General features: G+C 45.1%; 1 protein-coding gene across 2 annotated transcripts in view; it reads left to right on the forward strand.

Moving 5' to 3' along the window:
• Sestd1 (SEC14 and spectrin domain containing 1) overlaps nt 1-19256 on the forward strand; it is a 93452-nt gene that overhangs the window by 684 nt on the left and 73512 nt on the right. The window lies entirely within an intron of this gene.

Consider the following 19256-nt stretch of genomic DNA (forward strand, 5'->3'; position numbering starts at 1 on the left):
CCGCCGGCCGGTCCGCGCCCGCCGCAGACAAAGCGCCCGAGGTGCGAGCCCCGCGGGCCCTCCCCGCTCCCGCCGCCTCGGCCTCGGCCCCGCACCCGTCGCGCCCGCGTCCTGGCGGGGTCCCCGGGCCCCGAATCCAGCAACAGGTTTGCGTGTCAGCCTGGATTCACGGGGGTCCCTTTCCTCCCCTCTCCCCGGCGTCCCGCGCAAGCCCCCGCGTCCCCGCGTCCCGGCCCGCTCCTTTGTGTGCGCCCGTGGCCGCCGGTGCGGGACGCGGGCTGCAGGGCCCGAGCTCCGGGTTTGCCCGGAGGGCTCGGCTTCTCCGGGGCCTGCGGGCCGGTCACAGCCCTTCCAGCCGTAGACAGCCACAAAGGGAGGCCCGAGATACTTGACCGGGGTGCAAGGACCTGGGTTATCCGGTGTCCCCCAGAAGGAAGGACAGTCGCAGTGTGCTGAGCTCCGGAGGGGATGGTGGGTTCACCCTGCCTGCGCCTGGGGCGTGCAGACACTGACAGCCCCGTGGCTCCCCATGCTTTGACATCCTCTCACACATGGCCCTCACCCAGAGAAGTTGGGAGGGCTGCTGTGGGAATAAGCAGACAGCTGCTGTTTGACAGGTCCTTGCTGTCTTCAGGTTTGTCCGTTTCCAGCACAACCCACCAAGCCTGCCAGCAGTTTGACAAGCTCTTACATTAAAATTGTCACTCAGGGTACCCCCATGTTGCAAAATCCCCGTGGTTTTCTTTGGTTCGAACAATTTTATTTTTTTAGGGGGATGGATCTACCCCCATCCAGGATGAAATCACAATAAAGAACAATTTATCTTTGTTTACAAACCTTGGGTCTTGTCACACCTAGCTGGTTTCATTGGTCTGCTATTTTAGTATAACAATACTAAATGGAAGGAAAATATTTTTCTTTTGCTTTAGGCAATAAAATACTTTCTTTGTTCTAGAACCAGGAAGCCTTTATACATAATACTTTTTGTGGACAGAACTTGACGGCAGCCTTTACCCTATGACAAACAATGACAACAAGAAAAACTCCAAAGGAATCACAAAGCATTTACACTTCTCTATTGATTGTTTTTATATCCCAAATTCCAGGAAGTAATTTTGCTGAATATGTATTCAGACATTCCAGATCAAATTTAACCTTAAAAATTGGCCCTGCTCTATGAGATAAGAGTTTACCAGTATTTTAACCACTGTGAATGAGCCTTGGACTAGTCCATGGAAGAGATTAGAATGCAGAACATATAAGGAGGACAGAAAGTTGGGTCTACCTGGGTTTCAGGTCTACCTGGGTTTCAGTTGATTATCAGGTTCCTATAGGTATTTTAAACAGGTGAGCTTACTAATGACGTATCTGAAAAATCAAGAAAAAATATCACATTTTGATGTACATATATGTATATACATGTGTATTCTATAACGATTCACTTAGAACAAACAGTCTGGTAAGGTGTTTTTTTGTTTTTGTTTTTTGTTTGTGTTTCTGTTTTTGGAACAAGATTAGAGTAGATTTGTGCGGTTTCTCTTTTAATAAAGTTCACTTTATTAAAAACAGCATTCATTTGTAATATCCAACTTCAAATGCTTTGTTAGTTCCTGCAAGCAAACAGGGAAGTTAGGCCCTTTACTATTGTGCTGGTTGGTTTCTGTCATTTCAAGATACCTGGGAAGAGGGAATCTCAAGGAATTGCCTTCATCAGATTGGCCTATTGTAGCTAAGTCTGTGGGGGATTTTCTGGGTTAGTGGTGGGTGTGGGAGAGCCCCGATCACTGTGGGCTAGTGGTCTTAGCTTGTCTAAGAAAGCAAATTGAGCAAGCCGTGGACACAAGCCAGTGAGCAGTACTCCTCCGTGGCCTTCGCTTCAGTTCCTGCCTTGAGTTGCTGCCCTGGCTTCCCTGCTGGTGGACTGTACCTTCTGAAGAGAGAGAAATCCTTTCTTCCTCGGGTCAGTTTTGGTCAGTGTGGTATCAGAGTAACAGAAGCCTAATTAAGATCAGAGGAACAGGGCATGTTTGAATGAAAAGGAGTGGAAACTTAGATTTCTGTAGTAGCCTTGTTTGACACCTATATCTCATGCATGGTCACTCTTACAGTGCACAGTTTTGGAGTTTTTGTATATTCACATCACAGCCAATTCTAGGCCTGCACAAATACTCTGTGTCTCTGTGGGTTTGTTTGCCTTTTCTGGACATGACACAGATGGAATCATGTACTCCTTAATGCCTTAGTTTTTCACCAGTGTTCATCTACCTTATGTATGTACTGTTTTTATGGCAGACTAATATTCCATTGTATGGATATACTGAAATGTATTAATTTAAGTGTTGCTCATTTGGGTTATCTTTTCTTAGACTGTTTTGTATAATGCTGTGGTACATAATCATTTTCAGGTATTTTATGGCCATGTTTTCATTTCTGTTGAGACTGTACCTCTGTGTGGAATTCCTGGTCACATGGTGAATGTAGCTTTTTGAGGGACCTTTATGCTCTTTGCCGTAGCTTCTCTACAGTGGCATTCTCATCAAAAAAGCATGAAGGTTCTGTTTTCTTCAGTTAATTTAGTTTTGATGTGGTATTGGTGATGGCGTTCAGACTCTTACACGTGCAGACATTTTTCCAGCGGAGCCCGTATCCCCAAGGTTTCACCTTTTCTGTATCTTTCCTGGGGATGTTTTTGTTTTTGATGAGCCCTATCAATTCTAATGGCTGTCAGGTAATATGATTCTATTTGCATCTCTCCTTTTAATGTTTCTATTAGTATTTGCATGTTTTCTTTGGAGAAATATTTATAGTTTATGCCTTCACAGGTTCTTTCATTTCTGATCCCTAAATTGTCCTAGAAGGTAGGTTATATGTAGTTTACTGGTAGGTTCAGAGAGGTTCTATCATTTGCTTGTTTTTAAACATTATAGTTAGAGAGGGTGTGAGTATGGACTTCTGTCTTTTGACTTTACTTCCTGCATTCTTCTGCTTGGTGAGGCATGCAGATATTCCATTTTGCTTGGTTAATAAATGACAAAGTAGTGTGTGGGGGAGAATTAAACCAGATATAAGGAAGCAAGTGTATGAGCACAGTGCTTCGTTACCAGATTTTGTTATGCTTCTAAAGATAAATTGTGTTCTCCCACCCTAATGGAGGGAAGTTGTGGCTTCCTTATTTCAGATGGGGAAACAGAGTCACGGTTCTATCTGGTACTTGGTTCTTCATGCCTACCTGATCCTAGAACCCCATGGGCACTCTCTCAGACTGTTAGCCTGTAAATTCAGTGGCTTCTATTTTCCCATTAATTTATTCCCTTCAGGGCTAAAATAATTGAATGATTTTATACAAGGATTAATTTTATTTCTCTGGGTTAAACTGGAATTAAATTTTATTTTGGAGGGTGTGGTTTCACTTCAAAGTTTGGGATCTAATTCCAGCTTTTATGTATCCCTTAAAACTGATGTGTGGAGAATTCCCAGCCCCTTAGAAGCTGGGTGGGGACAGTATTTATTCTTCATGGCAAGTCCGTTGTGTAGTGTGGTGCCTCACACATAGGCAGGGACTGGCATTTGTCAAGCAAATGAGTACAAATATATTTATTAACTAGAACAGAACCTAATTTTTTAAAAATAAGATTTAGAAAGTGTGGCATGGATGAAAATCAGAAGTTGGCTGATATCCCTCTGTACCATGTCTTATGGAAGTGCACAGTCTGCTTGAGAGCCTACTGACTGGCCTGATTGTCACCGCCTTTACCCGGTGGACACACCAGGAGTTGGACCCTGAGTATCTGCTGAATGAGTGAATGAGCGTGTGAGTGGATGAGCAGCTGCAGAAAGTGAATAATTGGGCTCTGCTTTTAGTATATATTTTTATTTGTCAGCTATAGAACAAGCTAGTTCTGAGAACTGAAAGAGTAGTGAGAATGGAGAGCAGAAGCTGAATGTCTCCCTTCACTTCTTGTCTCTTTCCCGCCTTCATCTCTGCAGGCATCACACGTCCACACCTGTGTCTGTGCACTTGTTGTGCATGTCAACACATTCGCGTGACCTGCCCTACACATACAGAGCAGGGCAGTCACAGCAGCTTTTCTTTCACCGATGGGACCAGTCAGATGTAGTAAGACTTCCGAATCTGTGGTCACACGTGATACACCTAATGTTCACGCTGCCTTTTCAGTTTGTCCTTGCCTGATTTTGGCTTCCAGATTAAACAGAGCCTTCGGAGAGTGGTGGGGGCACTTTCTCTGTTTCCAAGCTCTGGGGTGGATACAGACACCTGTCTTGTCAATATGTGGTAGCTATCACCCGACACCCCTGGGGAACAGAGCACCCTGAGATGACCTTTCCGATTTCCCCCATTCTCTTTGTGCTATCAGGTTCCTGACTTGTTTTCTGTTACACTTTACGAGTTGACCAAGGTTGATGATTAACCAGTATGTAGGGTCATAGTGGCTTTTCTCATAGAGAAGGATAGTGTAAGCTTACATGTATATTTACTGCCTGTGAATCAGAGGTGGGCTTCTTACTCCTCTAGAATCTTCTGACTCATCATACAGTTCAATAATTTCTGCTCACAGGATCTGGGAATGTTCAACGAGAGATGGGGTCAAATATGAGAAAACGAAGTAGCTGCATCTAGTAAAAGTTAAAGAGAGTAGAGATATGGTTAAGTTGGTAGCCCGCTTGCCTAACAGATGTGATAGCCCCGGTTCAAACCCCTGCCCTACGTACACCAAGCAGCAGTGGCAGCACAAGCCTGTAACATCAGCACTTGGGAGGTGGAGGCGTAAAGACCAGAAGTTCTGTCCTGGGCTGCAGAGGAAGGTTGAGGTCAGCCTGGTGTACATGACACTCTATCTCATGGAAAGGGGGGGGGGTGCTGAGATTTTTCGGTGGGTGAAGGTGCTTGATGCCGAGGCTCATGTCCTGAGTTCAATCCCTGAGACCCACCTGGTGTGAGGAGAAAAACCAGCTCCCACAAGCTGTCTATGACCTCCGCAAGTATAGCTTGGCAGGTGCGTCCCCACCCCGGGGGGCGGGGGGGGGGAGAAAACAATATGAAGTAAAGAAAAAAAATTAAAATTACCTAGTAATAATCTGTCATGTGCTTTTCAGATGTAATGTGTTACTGTGGCTGTCAGGATTATGTGTTAGCTCAGGAAGAGCAAAGTTAAGCGGATAGAGTGGCGCTTGGCTGGCCTCCACTGAGTTGGAAAGCTTTGTAAGAACTGCTAGGCTATCCAGACTCTAATTCTGGCAGACATTTCTTTCCAAACACTTAAGTCTTTTGAGGCAGGAAAGTAGAGGACAGTAGAATGCACAGAGCTGGGTTAGTCCTGTGCTATCTGTTATCTGTTATCTATTTGATTAACGTAGCACCTGGCCTTGATTGGAACTTTCTCTTCTCTTTCCTTTTTCTTTTTTTGCAAATAATTTCTGACCAACATTCAGGTTCCTTGGGTCAGCAAGATGAACTGTAGGCCTACATCAGAATTGTAGTCTGTATCACCTTTGCTAACCTTTGACCTTGGCTATGTCACCTACCTGCTCAGATCCTTATAAGCAAGAGAGCCTGTCTCTTCCCCATCTGCCAATCCCTGGCCAGGTCTTTTCATTCATTACAGCTATCCCCTCTTGGGGTGGGGGATAGCAAGCCCTCGAGTGCAGGGAGTTAAGTATAGAGGGTACTGGAAACTGAAATACTGATGTGCAAGAAGCTCATCCAGGGTCAAAGGAGACTGCTTATTTATTAATGATTTCCATGAATAAAATACAGATGGAGAATTGTTAATGTGCACTGATGTCTGTGCTTAGGAGTGGTCTTTTTCTTAATACTTTGTTTTGCTCATGATCGTTTTACCTACATAATTTATTACTTAGTACTCATTCCATTTTCAGTTCACTTAGGTAGGGAGGGTGGGGTGGAGGTTCCAGTGGAAGGCCCAGTCTTCTCTTTCACTCTTTCAGTGTATGTATACGTGTGTATGTGTGGTAAGACCCGGGCAGGACAAGTCCCTCGAAGTTCGGGATTTGCAGAAACTGCAGATTCTTGGAAAGAAGTGGAGAAAATCTGCATTAGAATTCCCTGTCTTCTCTGGCCCTGCAGAGTGGTTTAGAAAGGAGCCTGCGCTTGTCAGCTGGTTTGTAAAGAGCTATTGATTATATTCTTGAAAGATGGTAACATTGTTTTTCCTTTAATAGGGATTGCTGGAGTGGGAGCTTCCCTTTCAGTTTCATTGATTGCATATCTTGGCAAGCTTTGAGTTAGGGATATGCAAAACTAAAAATGGTATTGGAAGATCACAAATAAAACTGATGCCTAATAATCCCACAAAAGGATTGGGAAACTGTGGCAGTTTCAGCGTCTACATAATGGGGGTGGAAATGGCAGTGTTGAGGTTAGAGGGACTTTTGCCAGGGTGAGCTTAGTTGCACCATGCAGATTTTCAGTGAGCAAGTCTCTTTCTTTCTCTTTCCCTCTCACATGCCAAGCACATTGGAACTGTGGGTTTGAAGAGCTGGAACTTGTCTTCAGAGAGTTTATACTTTAGTTGGGAGGCCAAGTATAGTGACAGAGGGCTGTCAAAGCTTGTGTCTGTTCTTTGTAAAAATCAATGTGTTGAGCTGGGCTTTGGTCAAGTGTCAACAGTCTCCTGAGGAACCCTGACAGGAACTGCCATTCTTTGAAGAGGTGAATGGGTATCGTTTTGGTTATTTTGGAGTAGTTGCTTTGCTTTATATAATAAGTCTCCTTCAAGCACTGTTCTCTGTGGACAGAGTTTCCAAACTCTTCTGCTGCTCCAAAAGCCAAAGCTAGATTTCAGACTCATCCCAGGGTGGCCTGGTAAGGTCTCATGCTGAACAGCTTCTAGCTTGGTTCCTTGCCTTACATTTTTGATAGTTTATAACATTCTTACATCCTTAGTCCATGAGAGCCAAAGGTGGTGTAAATACATACACAGGAGCTTGTGGAGGAGGACATGGAGGCAGGCAGACTCGGCCAGGTAGGGTGACGAGGTTTTGTTCAATAGGTCAGCTTGGTGGTGGCAGCTGCATTTAGTGGGACGGCTACTGAGCACTGAGCAGGGCTTGTCAGATGTGGGAGTTGCAGCAGCGTGAGCATTGGTACTTGCTGTCCCCGGTGCAGATAAGATACACAGCATGCTAAAAACACAATAGGTGGGAGGCTTGTAAGTTTAGATTTTCCAGGGAGAGAGGCCAGTTTGAGGAAGAGGCTGACAGTGCGCTCGCTGGCAAGCAGACCGACCCAGCTGGGATCCAAGTACATTTAAGGAGGAGTGATGGTGAGGACAGTGGCGGGAGGCAGCAGAGGAGACCCGGATTCTTCTATGCTCTTTGAATTCTAATCTTTCCCAATCCCCACATTGCTTTTACAGTTTATCTCAGTCCAAGTCCTTTTCATTATAAAAGTTAATTGTGTTTTTGATTAGGTAATGAACACATACATTTCAGTTTATAAGAGGCAAGAAGACACACGAAGACTTCTTATTCTGTCCCTTGAACACAGTCCTCTGTGAAGCTGCCAGTCTTGGCAGGTTCAGGTGCCGCCCTTCCAGAGGTGTCTGTTTTCTGCATTTGTGCTATCTTATCCTGTTGACATAAAAGATACCTGGGTACTTGTGCCCGCACTGTGTTCCGGGTCAGTGTGCACACTGTGAACCTTGGCTTCTTTTTTCTCCTGCTGGGACATATGAACAGCTTTGTTCTTCTCCTTCACCCACTCTCTTCTTACCTCTCCTCTCCCCTCTTCCTACCACTCCCCCCCTCTCTCTTTTCCCCTTTTCTCCTTTCCCTTCTCTTCCCATCTCCCTGCTTTTACTGTTTTCATCTGAGACAAAGTCTCCTGTAGCCGAGGCTTATCGGGAACTCTGTGTAGCTGAAGATGATATTCAACTTCAAATCCCCCTGCCTCTACCTCTCAAGGACTAAGATTATTGGTATAAGCCACTGCACTTGGATTATTTATATATTTTTTGAGACAGGCCTTGCCATGTTGGCCAGGCTGCCTATGAGCTGCATTGGGGTCACATGATTTTCCTGCCTTAGGCTACCACATACTGAGACTAAAAGTGTACACCACCCCCCTAGCATCGTCTTTTAAAAGTGTGTGTGTGTGTGTGTGTGAGAGAGAGAGAGAGAGAGACAGAGAGAGAGAGATTATCTCTGTCTGACTGTTTGGTGTTGGAGCTCAAATTCAGCACCTCATACAGAACAGTTGTCTGCCTTGCCTCCTATGGGTAAGTGCTCTGTCACTGAGCCAGGTCCCCAGCCTCTGGTTCTGGTTCTGGAGTGTCCCCTATATGTACCTCTCCAGTTTCAGTTTCCTCTGGCCATGTCTTACAATGGTAGGTTAGTCAGAACTGGCACTGGCCTGTTACTGGTGACTAAACTTCAGACTTTATTTGGACATCATCTGTTTTTCCACTTGCTCCCCTTTTTCTGGCCCAGGATCCTTTCTGGAATACTAGGTTGCGATACTGCTTTTCTCTGGGCTCAGCCTTGTGTCTTCTGATGACCCTAAGACTTATGAAGCCCCCAGGACACCCCTGAATGTTTGTGTCTGAGCCTTTCCTCATGAGCCCAACCGTGCGATGGGTGTAGCTTCGACAAATCTTGATACTTCTGGAATTAAACATTCTGCTTATTTTATGTCATCTTTGCCATTTCATATATACTTAGGTGATTTAGTAAGTTATAATAGTTAAGAGAGTAGATCTGAGAGCTTGATCATATAGGTTCAAACCCTATTTCTGCCCTAGCAATGTGATCTTGGATTACTTTTCCCTGGTCTTTTTCCCCCCTGGCCCTCACCTCATAAGAGTTATGGGAAGATTAAATGAGAAAATGTGTGAGATGCTTAGGGGATCATCTGCCACGATTCTAATGCTGAATAAGGACTTACTCTTATTAAAAATTTACTGGTTTTGGTTGTTAGAATAATACTGTAACTAATTCCTTTTTTGTTATTCCACAGATAATGGAGAGGGAAAGCATATGCCAGAATATTTGTAGAAACTGGATTTTAGATCTCTTCTAGTGAGGGTTCTTTAAAGGAGCAGAGCTGATAGAATGAGTACAGTTACTCAAAGGGGATTTAAGATTGTTTTACAGCATGCAGTCCGGGCAGCCCCAGCAATGGCTGTCTCACAGTTACTCAGTACATGACACTGGCTGTCTAAGTGGTCCCATTCCTGTACTCAAAGCCTGAAGGAGTCCTGGAGAGCTGCTGGTCTTCAGTCTAGGCTAGAATCCCAAAGAAGTTGGTTCTAGAATGTGGAAGGAGTGCCACAGCAGCAGGATAGATAAACTTGCCATCAGCAGTGAGTGCAAGCAGGCAAAAAGCAGTTTCCTTCCTTCACGTCCTTTTCCATGCCACCAGAATGTGCTGCCTAGAGTTAGGCGGGGTCTTTTTGCTTTGCATGATCTGGCTAAGAAATTCCCTTAGATATTGTTGAGGTGACTTGTGTCTAAAGTTGATTCCAGATATAGTTAAGTAGACAGCCAAGAGTAACCATCATGAGATTCTTGGTTCTAATCTTTGGAGATATTGCTGAATTTCCCTCCACGGAGGTAGCAGTTTGCGTATTGACAAGGGATGTCTCAGAAGAGTGGTATTGCAGCATTAAGTGTGTAATCAAATTATTTGATCTTTGTCTACCTGTTGGCAGTTTCTTTAGTTATGAATTAATTTGAGCATGTTTTCAAAGCTAGGTTTTTAAGAGTTTGGGCTTTGCTTATGCCTGTAATCCTAGCGCTTGGGAGACTGAGACAGGAGGATTGCCATTGAGTTTAAGGGAAGCTGGAGAGGCATAGTGGGTTACAGGCTAGCTTGGGCTGTACAGTGAGATCCAATCTCAGACGATTGAACAAGCAAGCAGAAGCTTTGGTTTGGATATTGCCTGTTCAGAGCTCATTTGTTCTTCGTTAACTGGGAAGTGACAGAAAACTGTTGAGATGGGGGGTAACTTGGGAAAGACTAAAATACTGTGGTTGTAGGGCAGACCAGCTGAGCATTCGCATTCCAAATTACTGGCCTGAACTGGCAAGCGTGGTGACTTGGGGTGCTTAGAGTTGTAAGGGAGTAACCCTGTTGCTTTGCAGCTTTGTAATTGACCAGGAAGGAGGCTGCCAAGAGAGGGCTGGGAGCACAGTTTGTGGTTATAGAAACTAAAGCACAAAACACATCAGTCTGACATGATTTATAACATGCAGATTTATTATTTTGCATAGTAATTGGCATGAAATGTAAGCTGTTTGCATATATAACCACGATTAGCACTAGCAGCAACTTGTAGAGGTTCTCCTTCTCTTCCTGTTCTTCAGCTTGCAAGCCCATTGCCGGTCTGCGGTTGTGTCTACTGTTAAGTAGCATCGTCATTAAACTGCCTTTTGCCCAGCCACGTCCCATTGCCTTCCTCCCCTTCTTCCTATTGCTTAAAAACAAGACAGAATCTGCTTTCCCCAGCTTGCTGTAGTTTGGGTGTCTTTCGTCTTCTTCAGCCCTGGGCACAGTGGGCGAAGGCTTGGGTGTGACATGTCCATCAGAGGCCCATGTGTCAGAAGCAGAGTCCCAGCCCGGCGGTGTTGAGAGGAGGTGGAAACCTTAAGCGCTGGGCTTTAGTGGTGTGTTCTTTGGGCCACTGGAGGCAAGTCCTGAAGGAGTCTGCCTGGTGAGGAGAGGACAATTCTCCTCTGGTTGCCTGCCATAACATGCTACCTCACCCACCGTGCTTAAGAGGAGGGGCCTCCATTAGTGGGTTGCAGCCTCCAACACGAAGCCAGAGTAACCCTTTTCTCTCGATGAGGAGATGTCTATGACATTTGTCAGAGTTCTCAGTTGGCTGGGGTTTGCGTGGCAAGTCCTTCGCTGTTTTTGAGTTTGCCATGTTGGAGAGTCTATGAGTTAAGCTTGGAACATTGTACGTGCCTGCTACTTACTCCTCACAGGACCGGCCCTCCAGCACTCTGGAACACATTATTGGCACTTAGAGGTGATGGGGTAGGTACTAACGTGGCCCCCATGCTGAGGAAAGGAAGGAGATACTAAACCAAGAGGGGAAGTGAACACTTGAATGGAATCTGAGTCTCTTCTGAAGCCTAGGGGTTCAGCCAAAGGGAAGCAGACCCATTTCCTTCATGAGACCCAGCTGAGTCAGAATTCCTCTTAGTTCCCTTAAAATGCACTTCAGTCCTCTTAAGTCTTCTTGTCTTAATCTGAGAGGACAGACCCTGGGGCCCAGGAGATAGCATCTCCATGGATGCGCTGGAGCACTCAGGAGACAGGAGTGGGCTTTTTGGCGGCTGAGAAGACAAGTGCAGTTTTTACAAATGTGGTTGGGGCTTGTCTTGTCTTTATCCAGATATCATGCTCATGTCTCCTCCCTGTGGGACAATAACAAAGCCCCTTCAGGTCTGGGTATGCAGCAAGAAGAAAGCCGCTATTAGTGCTGTGTGACTTGGGCTTTGTGTGCCATTTACATTCTAAATACTCAAGACCTGCCAGGCCAGCATGTGTTAGGCCCTGGGGCCACTGTGTTGAGCAGATGGGAACACTCAGATTCTCTTCTGCACACCCAGTTTCTGTTAGTGCCCTTTGAGTGGGGTGCCTTTGTACCTTGGGACTGTTCTAGCCCAGCAGTTACTCATATCTTAGTGTGAGTCATGTAAGCAGATATTTGTTTTTTTCCCCCTAATACTTCCTTGAGATCAGATGCTCTAGAAAAAATAAGTTTGGTAGGAGAAAAATGTTTATAATTAACATCTGTTTTTGTTTGTTCAGGCTGCTATTTATATCTAGTTTGTTTGTTCAGGCTACATTCTGGGGGAGTTATAAGCAATGCAGACTTATTTCTGATACTTTTAAAGGTAGGAAGGTCTAAGATAAAGCAGTGTCAAGTTTGCTGTCTGGGGTGATTCATAGAATCGCATCTGCTGGTGTGGCCTTGCCTGGAGGTGGCCAGGAAGGGGCTTTGGAGCTCTCTCTTGTGGCACGGGGCATTGAATTCTGGGGCTTAGACATGCATGGCCAGGTCAGATACTCTCTCTCTCTGAACTGTATCCTGGCCTTCTTTACATTTTAAAACGTGAGAAAGTGTCATTAAGTTCTCAGGCTGGCCTTGAGCCTGCTTTGCAGCCCAAGTAGGCTTTGAACTTGGAGGTCTTCTATCTTTGCTTCCCATATGGCTGTGGCTAGGAGTGTAGAGGTCGGAGCTGTTATAGGATTTAGACATCTCTCTCAGGAAGGTGCTGGTCCTGTCCTCAGGACCTAGTCACCTACAAGAGGCCCATCACCTCAGACGTCACATTGAAGATTAGGACTTTCGAGAGGTCACAGGCATTCGGTTTATAGCATTTGTCTTGTGCAGGCTCTTGTCGGCACTTAAGTTGCTTTGGTGACATTTGAGCATGGATCACAGGCTGGTGGAGGGAAGTGTTGGTGACACACCCACCCATATGCGTTCATTACTATGTCATGTGATTCAGGGGCTCTGGTAATAGAAGAACTGACATGACAGTGCAGAGGCTTGAACTCAGGGCAAATACGTGTTCTGCCACTGAACTGTACCCTAACACCAGAACTGAACTAAAAAAAAAAAAAAGAACCCATGTTTTATCCTATTCAATTATCAAGAATGCCTGCTTAACCAGCAAGGGGATATGTGCCCAAGGGAATTTGTTAATGAGAGCCCAGTCATACATAAGCTCAGAGTTGGATGGAGGCCGACTGTTGCTGTTTAGTTTTTCCAGTGGATTTTACCTTTACCCCCTTCCTTGGTCACAATCTTCCTGGAGGTTAGTTGGAAGCTGCTCATTAGTTTTGCAATGGTTGAAAATTTATTTCCCTTGCGTCTTGGTTACTGATTTCTAGTTTGGATGCATTGTGATTAGAGAGAGGATTCAGCCTGATTACAGTTGTCCTAAGTTGGGGTGGTCTTGGGATATGACCCAGGGACACTTTGAAAGCTAAGTGCATTCTTCTATTTGATCCACTGCTCCGTAAGGGTGGATGAGGAACTGTGCCTTGATCTGCAGCTGTTGGGTTCTCTGTTGTTGATTTTCTGCTTTATGAACTTTTGAGGGGCTAGGATACAAGTGATGGAGATGGGAGAAGTAGAATGGGAGAGGGAGAGAAGAAGGAAGGAGAGGTGGAGGAAGTGGGGTGGGGTGGGGTGAGGAGGAAAGGGAGGCCTCTGTCTGTTGAGTCTCTAGCTCTGACTGTTGGTTACCTTTTCAGTTCTGTTTTTGCAGTGTTTTCCAGCTTTGCTGTTTGTTGGACACATGTTCAGGTGTGCTGTGTCTTCACCGATCAGCACTCATTAAGTGAGTGATGTACTTCTCTGATATTTTCTCTGTTCTGAAGTCAGCTTACATATTGTTGAGGTCATCCTGTATCCCTTTGGTTACTGTTTACATGCTTTTTCATTTTTATTCTTTTACTTGCAGCCTGCCTCTGTAGTTACTCTGCTTAATTTTGGGTAAGTGGTGTGTGTTATAATCTCACTTACTCAGGAGACTGAGGCAGAATCTAAGTTTGAGCTGTGCTGGAGCTACAGAGTAAATTCAGGGCCAGCTTAGCTCTGTCGCAGACTTAAAAGAAGAAAGAAACGAGGCTTGCCTATAGGTCAGTGGTGTGATGGCCTCGTGTGTGTGAGGCTCTGGGTAAACCCACAGAACCATACAGGTTATTACATTTGCTGTAGGCAGCCTGCAGTCAGCTCGTGTTTCTTGACTACTCCGTTGGTTCTCTCAGTATATTCAGATTATTACACTCAATGTATTTGCTGGGTTAGGGCTTGAGGCTGTATTTTTTGTGAGTTTGTTTTGCTCTCTGTTCCTGTTTGGTCAGATTGTATTGGCAGTCAGGAGGCAGAGGTGAAGCTGGTACCCAGCTCATGTCTCTGCAGGCCTGGACCCCGGCCCATGGACTGGTGATGCCACATTTAAGCATGTGTTTTCCACCTTAGTAAACCCAGTCCAGAGATTCTCTCACAGACCTGCCCAGCGGTTTGTCTCTTAGGTGATCTAGATCCTGTCGGTGTTCAGCACCAGGGCTTGTAACTTTTTGTAGTTCACTGTCCCCATTTTACCAGGAAAATTGTTTTCATTATTTGGAGTTTTTAGGAAGATACTTGTAGGAAAGTAATAAGACGGTGACATGTTTTTCTGTATTATTTAAACAAAGTCAACTGTCTTTTTGGATGTTTGCTATTTATTTTGAGACAGGGCTTACCCTATAGGCCATGCTGTCTTGGAGATTGCTGTTAGCCCAGGCTACTCCCTGTTTGGGCCTTCTTCCCTCCCCCTTCTGGTTGCTTAGATTATAGGGTACATCACCATGTGCGGTTGAAATTCACAGTCCTCTCTCTCTCTCTGTCTCTTAAAAAAGACCTTTTCTCATGTTGCTTAGACTAAGCTCCACCTCATGCGGTAGCCTAGAGGCCTTATCCTGTCTCTGCCTCCCAAGTGCTAGGATTATAGATGTGTGACACCATGCCCAACTCCAAGGTAATCTTAATCTGAGTTAGAGTTTCTTTTTGGCCCAGACAATGACGTGCATAGTTCCTAAGAGTCTAAGCATCTCGGCTAGCTGCAGACAAGGAAGTGACAGTTAGACATTGGTAGTGGTTAGTGAGTATGGTGTTCTGTGGAAAATGGTGGCAGAACAGTAGGCAGGTGGCTTTGGCTTCTAGTAGGAAAAGCAATTCAGCCTAAGGAAAGAAGGGCAAGTGAGAGGAAGAAAGAAAGAGGAAGGAGAAAAGAGGCCAGTTAATAGAGATCGTGGAGATAAAAATAGGAGGGCAGATAAGAATTCAATTAACTTCTGTGACAGTGCCTTTCCTGTGGGGAGAAGCGCAGTGTTCCAGTTCTCTGCTCCGGGTGTGCATATTTAGTTAGGTCTTTGTGTATGACCTCTGTAAGTAAGACATGGGTAGGCTTATAAAAGTGAGACCTTGTCTCTAATTAGTCAGTCATCAAACAGTAGGTTTCTAGTTTCCTTCAGAAGCCTTGGCCGAGGGGCTTGTCACCAAGGATTTGGTGCTATGTAGTAGGTTTGGGGACTGACAGGAGATATTACTAGATGGCTGTCCAAGTCTCAGTCAGCTTCTGGTTTTCTGAATGTCCTAGATGCTTGTGTTTTCTTTAAGGTGTACTTTTTATGGAATCGATGCTTTCTATGTTTTAAGTGGTCAATTACATACTATTTACCATATCATTTCTATGCCGTGATTGGATCTCCATCTTTCTGGCGGGGATAAGGTTGCCAGCTTTGTGGACTCTTGTCTTGGTGTGTGGTGGCTGGAGTCTCTGTCCCTGCAAATGCTGGCGAGGATGTGAAATTTCATGATACTGGAAGTAGGCCTGTGGCTGTGTTAGGCATGCGCAGTCCAATTATCCACTCTTGTTCTGGAATAGAAATGCCTTCATGATTCTTACCGTAGGCAAAGTCTTATAAAAACTAGCCATTAAACATATTCTCTAGGGAGTGGGAGAGGGTGCAGCAGGTAAGCCCAGGGACCATCCTTCGTGAGACCCATATGGCGGAAGGAGAGCTGACTCCCACAGGTTGTCCATTGACCTCCACAGGTGCCCTGTGGCCTGCACCTTCCTTCTACCCCCAAACAAATAAATGTGGTAAAGAAAACCTCTTCAGCCTACCTCAGCTATTTGTCTTAGCCACCTTGTGCTCCATGTATGTTGTAAGTGGTCAGGTCTCATGGGGGAGAGGCTGACACAATGATACATGAAATTGGCTTTGTCCCTGCCCTGCTGGAGCAATCATTTAGTGGATGCTCAGTGTTCGTGTCAACCCTGATAGGAACATATAGGAAGGACAAGATGGTGGGTAGAGGTCAACCCCGCAAGTTACGGGAGAATCGGTACAAACTGGCCGTCAGCAAGCTTGAGAAACAGCAGGCTGGCGAAGCCTCCCGGGGCAAGGCTGGTTTCTGTTCTCAGGGCTTTACACATTTCTGTGTTGTAGGATTTTTTTTTTTTTCCAGAGAAGTTTTAACTTAGATCATTGTGTCAGTAATAACTCTAGAATGTCTGCTTTAAGACTGAGATAATTCCATCTTCTGTATTATATGCAGTGGAGAGAAGGGCAGCTATCAATGATAATGTTTCCTTTAACTTCTTCTCTGATACAAGATTATACGTAATGGGTTTGGTTTTAGAACCAAGACAGCAAGATTCAGGACTGATTAGGTTTTTAACAGAGCTGAATTTAAAGTCAGGAGTCATGTCTTTTAAAGCACTTTGACAAAAAGATGGTTATTATCCTTTATAAATATAAAGTAGCCCTGCCCTCAGTTTTATCTTATTGTTACTTACAGTGTTAAGTTCCACCTTAGTTCATGATTTAAAAGCCTGTGAACAATAGTCTCTGTACTTGCTAGTTTTATGTCAACCTGACATCATCTAGAATCATTTAGGAGGAGGCAATTTCAGTTGAGAAAATATCCGACCAGATTGGTCCACATGCAAGCCTATAGTACATTTTCTTAATTCGTGATTGATGTAGGAAGGCTCAGCCCATTGTGGATGGAGCCGTCTCGGGCTGGTGGTCCTGGAGTCTATGAGAAAGCAGGCTCAAAAAGAGGAGTAAGCCAGTGAGCAGCACCCCACCATGGTGGCTGTTTCAGCTCCTGCCTTCAGGTTCCTGCTTTGAGTTTCTGTCCATGACTGAGAGCTTCCACAGCAATAGAAACCCTAAGACAGTGTCCTTAACTATAAAGCTGTAGAAATTAAAATGTTAAGTTTGAATCACATAAAGAAGTAAGTGTATAACTTGTTCTGTCCTGCATTACTTAGTTAGCAGAAGTATATGCTCTTGGAAAGATGTGTATTCAACTTAAAATTTTTAAACAATTTTCGTAGCTTTCTTCATTTTTCAGCAAAACATTATGGGGAGACTTCTTAATGTCTTTATTCTGTACTGTGTGCTCTTAGTGTGTGTGTGTATGTCCTATTCTTCATATTAATTAACACTGAGAACTTTTTAAGAATATAAAAAGTAATTCACCCAGTGACTGTGGTGTGAGCTGTTCTCTCAGCGAACTCAGGTTGGCCAAGGTGCCCATCCTCACACTGTCAGGAATGCCGTACAGCCAAAGCAAAGCCAAGTACAGCTTTAAAGCCAGGCAGGGATTCCTCGGACCAGCCAAGCCCTGTGGAAGAAAGTGTTGCAGGTGGCTGGTGGCAGAGCCCAGTACGTAAGTGCAGAGGTGTATCTGAATGTTGCTCTGGAGAGGCACAGAGCTGACGAGGCAGGGCCTCCTCCGGCCTGCAGGACCGCCTCCCTGTGACAGTCCAGGAGGCCTGACCGCTTCACACCAGGCACAGCAGTTAAGGGGACAGATTTGTTTTGCAGATGTGTGAAGGCTGGCACAGAGGAGAGTCTGCAGCCAGGAAGGCCGCCAGAGGCTGTTCAGTCTGGGGGCGGGGGTGCTATGGAAGGGGAGCAGCCTTGATGGTGCGGGACACGGGACAACAATAGCGTGGACTTTTCCATTAGGTTTTATGAAGTGAGTGAATGTGCAGGTGCGCCATGAGTGATACGGAAAAACTCCCGAATGCTGCTGTTTTACTGAAGTTGCCTTCATCTTGAAATAATTTGAGGGTTACAGAACAGTAACCAAAAAGAATCTGAAGAATTCTTACACATATAGAGTCTTTACCTTATGGTCTGCGAATATCAGCTCCGTTCCTGCGTTTGTTGTTTTCTGTGCCAGGACTCACGCCCAGGGCTGTGCACATGGCTGGCCAAGTGCCTACCGCTGAGCTGGACCTCTTGCTCTTGGCTTTCTTTTTCCTGTTTTAGTTCAGTTGGCATACAGAGTAACAACTTTTCTTATAAAATTTCACATGGTGTATTTACTTTTAATCCTCTTTTTCCTCCTCTCATCTCCCAGTTCCCCTCTTGTACCCTTCAGTCCCCAGGATTCTCCTTTTACTTTGCTATCACTCGTTTTCTGTTGCCTTCTCCACACTCTCCCTTAAAGCTCCCCTCTTCCACCTTTCCTAGAACCACTTCTAAGTTTCCTGACCTCTGCTCACCTAACATCCACTTACATATGTCTATCCACTTAAGCACACACATACACATGCATGTATCCACGTCTACTAGAAGCTAGGGTTCAGAAGTGAGAGACTGTGGCACGGCTCACCTCATGGAATGTGCTTACCAGTCCACCCATGATCCTGCAGACTGCGAATTCATCACAGCTGAATAAGGTTCCAGTGTGAGCCTGTGTCATGTTCTCATTATTTATCTGTGGATGGACATCTCAGCTGATTCAGTTTCCTTGAATTATACATGTAACAGCAGTGAACACAGATGTGCAGGCATCTCCGCGGAAGGTAGAGGGTCCTTTGAGTATGCCGGAAGCGGTGTCACAGGGTCATTTTAGTTTTAGTTTCGTAGAAACCTCCAGACTGATTTCCATGGTGGCCACCACAGCGCACACTCGTGGCAGCAGTGGCAAAAGGCTCCTGTTTGCCACATCCTCATCACCATTTGTTGTCATTTGTGTTCTTTATGAAGGCCAGTCTGACAGGAGCGAGAAAGAATCTCAAAGTAGTTTTAATTTGCATTGGCCATTAATATTTCTTCTTTTGAGAGCTGTCTGTTTAGTTCATTGTTCCATGCCTGGGTTTTGGAGTGTGTGTGTGTGTGTGTTTGTGTATGCACATGCTTACCTGTGTCCCTGGACTTGCACACATGTGCGTGTTTGTTGGGGCCAGATGTCAATGCTGGGTGTCTTTCTCATTCTCCACCTTACTTTTGAGACAGGTTCTGTCACTGAACCTGGAGTTCATTGGTTCAGTGCTGGAATTACAGCTGTGTGCCGTGCGCCTGACATTTATATATATATATTTTGAGATTTATTTTTTTATTATTTATACAACATTCTGCCTGCACACCAGATCTTACTATAGATGGTTATGAGCCACCATGTGGTTGCTGGGAATTGAACTCAGGACTTTTGGAAGAACAGAAAAGTGTTCTTAACCTCTGAGCTATCTCTCCAATCCCTATTTTTATATTTTTAATGATTGAAAAATTGTAGGGCTAAATGTCATCCCACAAAGCTACGGAGATCTAATGCACCCCAACTGTGGAGAATATGTCTGAGAGGAAGTTGTGGGTATCAGAATGAAGATTGGGCAGCTGGGGTGCCTTGTCTCATAACTTGGCACCCAGAGAGATCTGAACTTAGGACCTCATGCTGGCA

This window comes from Psammomys obesus, unplaced genomic scaffold (genome assembly GCF_907164565.1).
Source record: "Psammomys obesus unplaced genomic scaffold, mPsaObe1.curated_primary_1811, whole genome shotgun sequence".
NCBI lineage: Eukaryota > Metazoa > Chordata > Mammalia > Rodentia > Muridae > Psammomys > Psammomys obesus.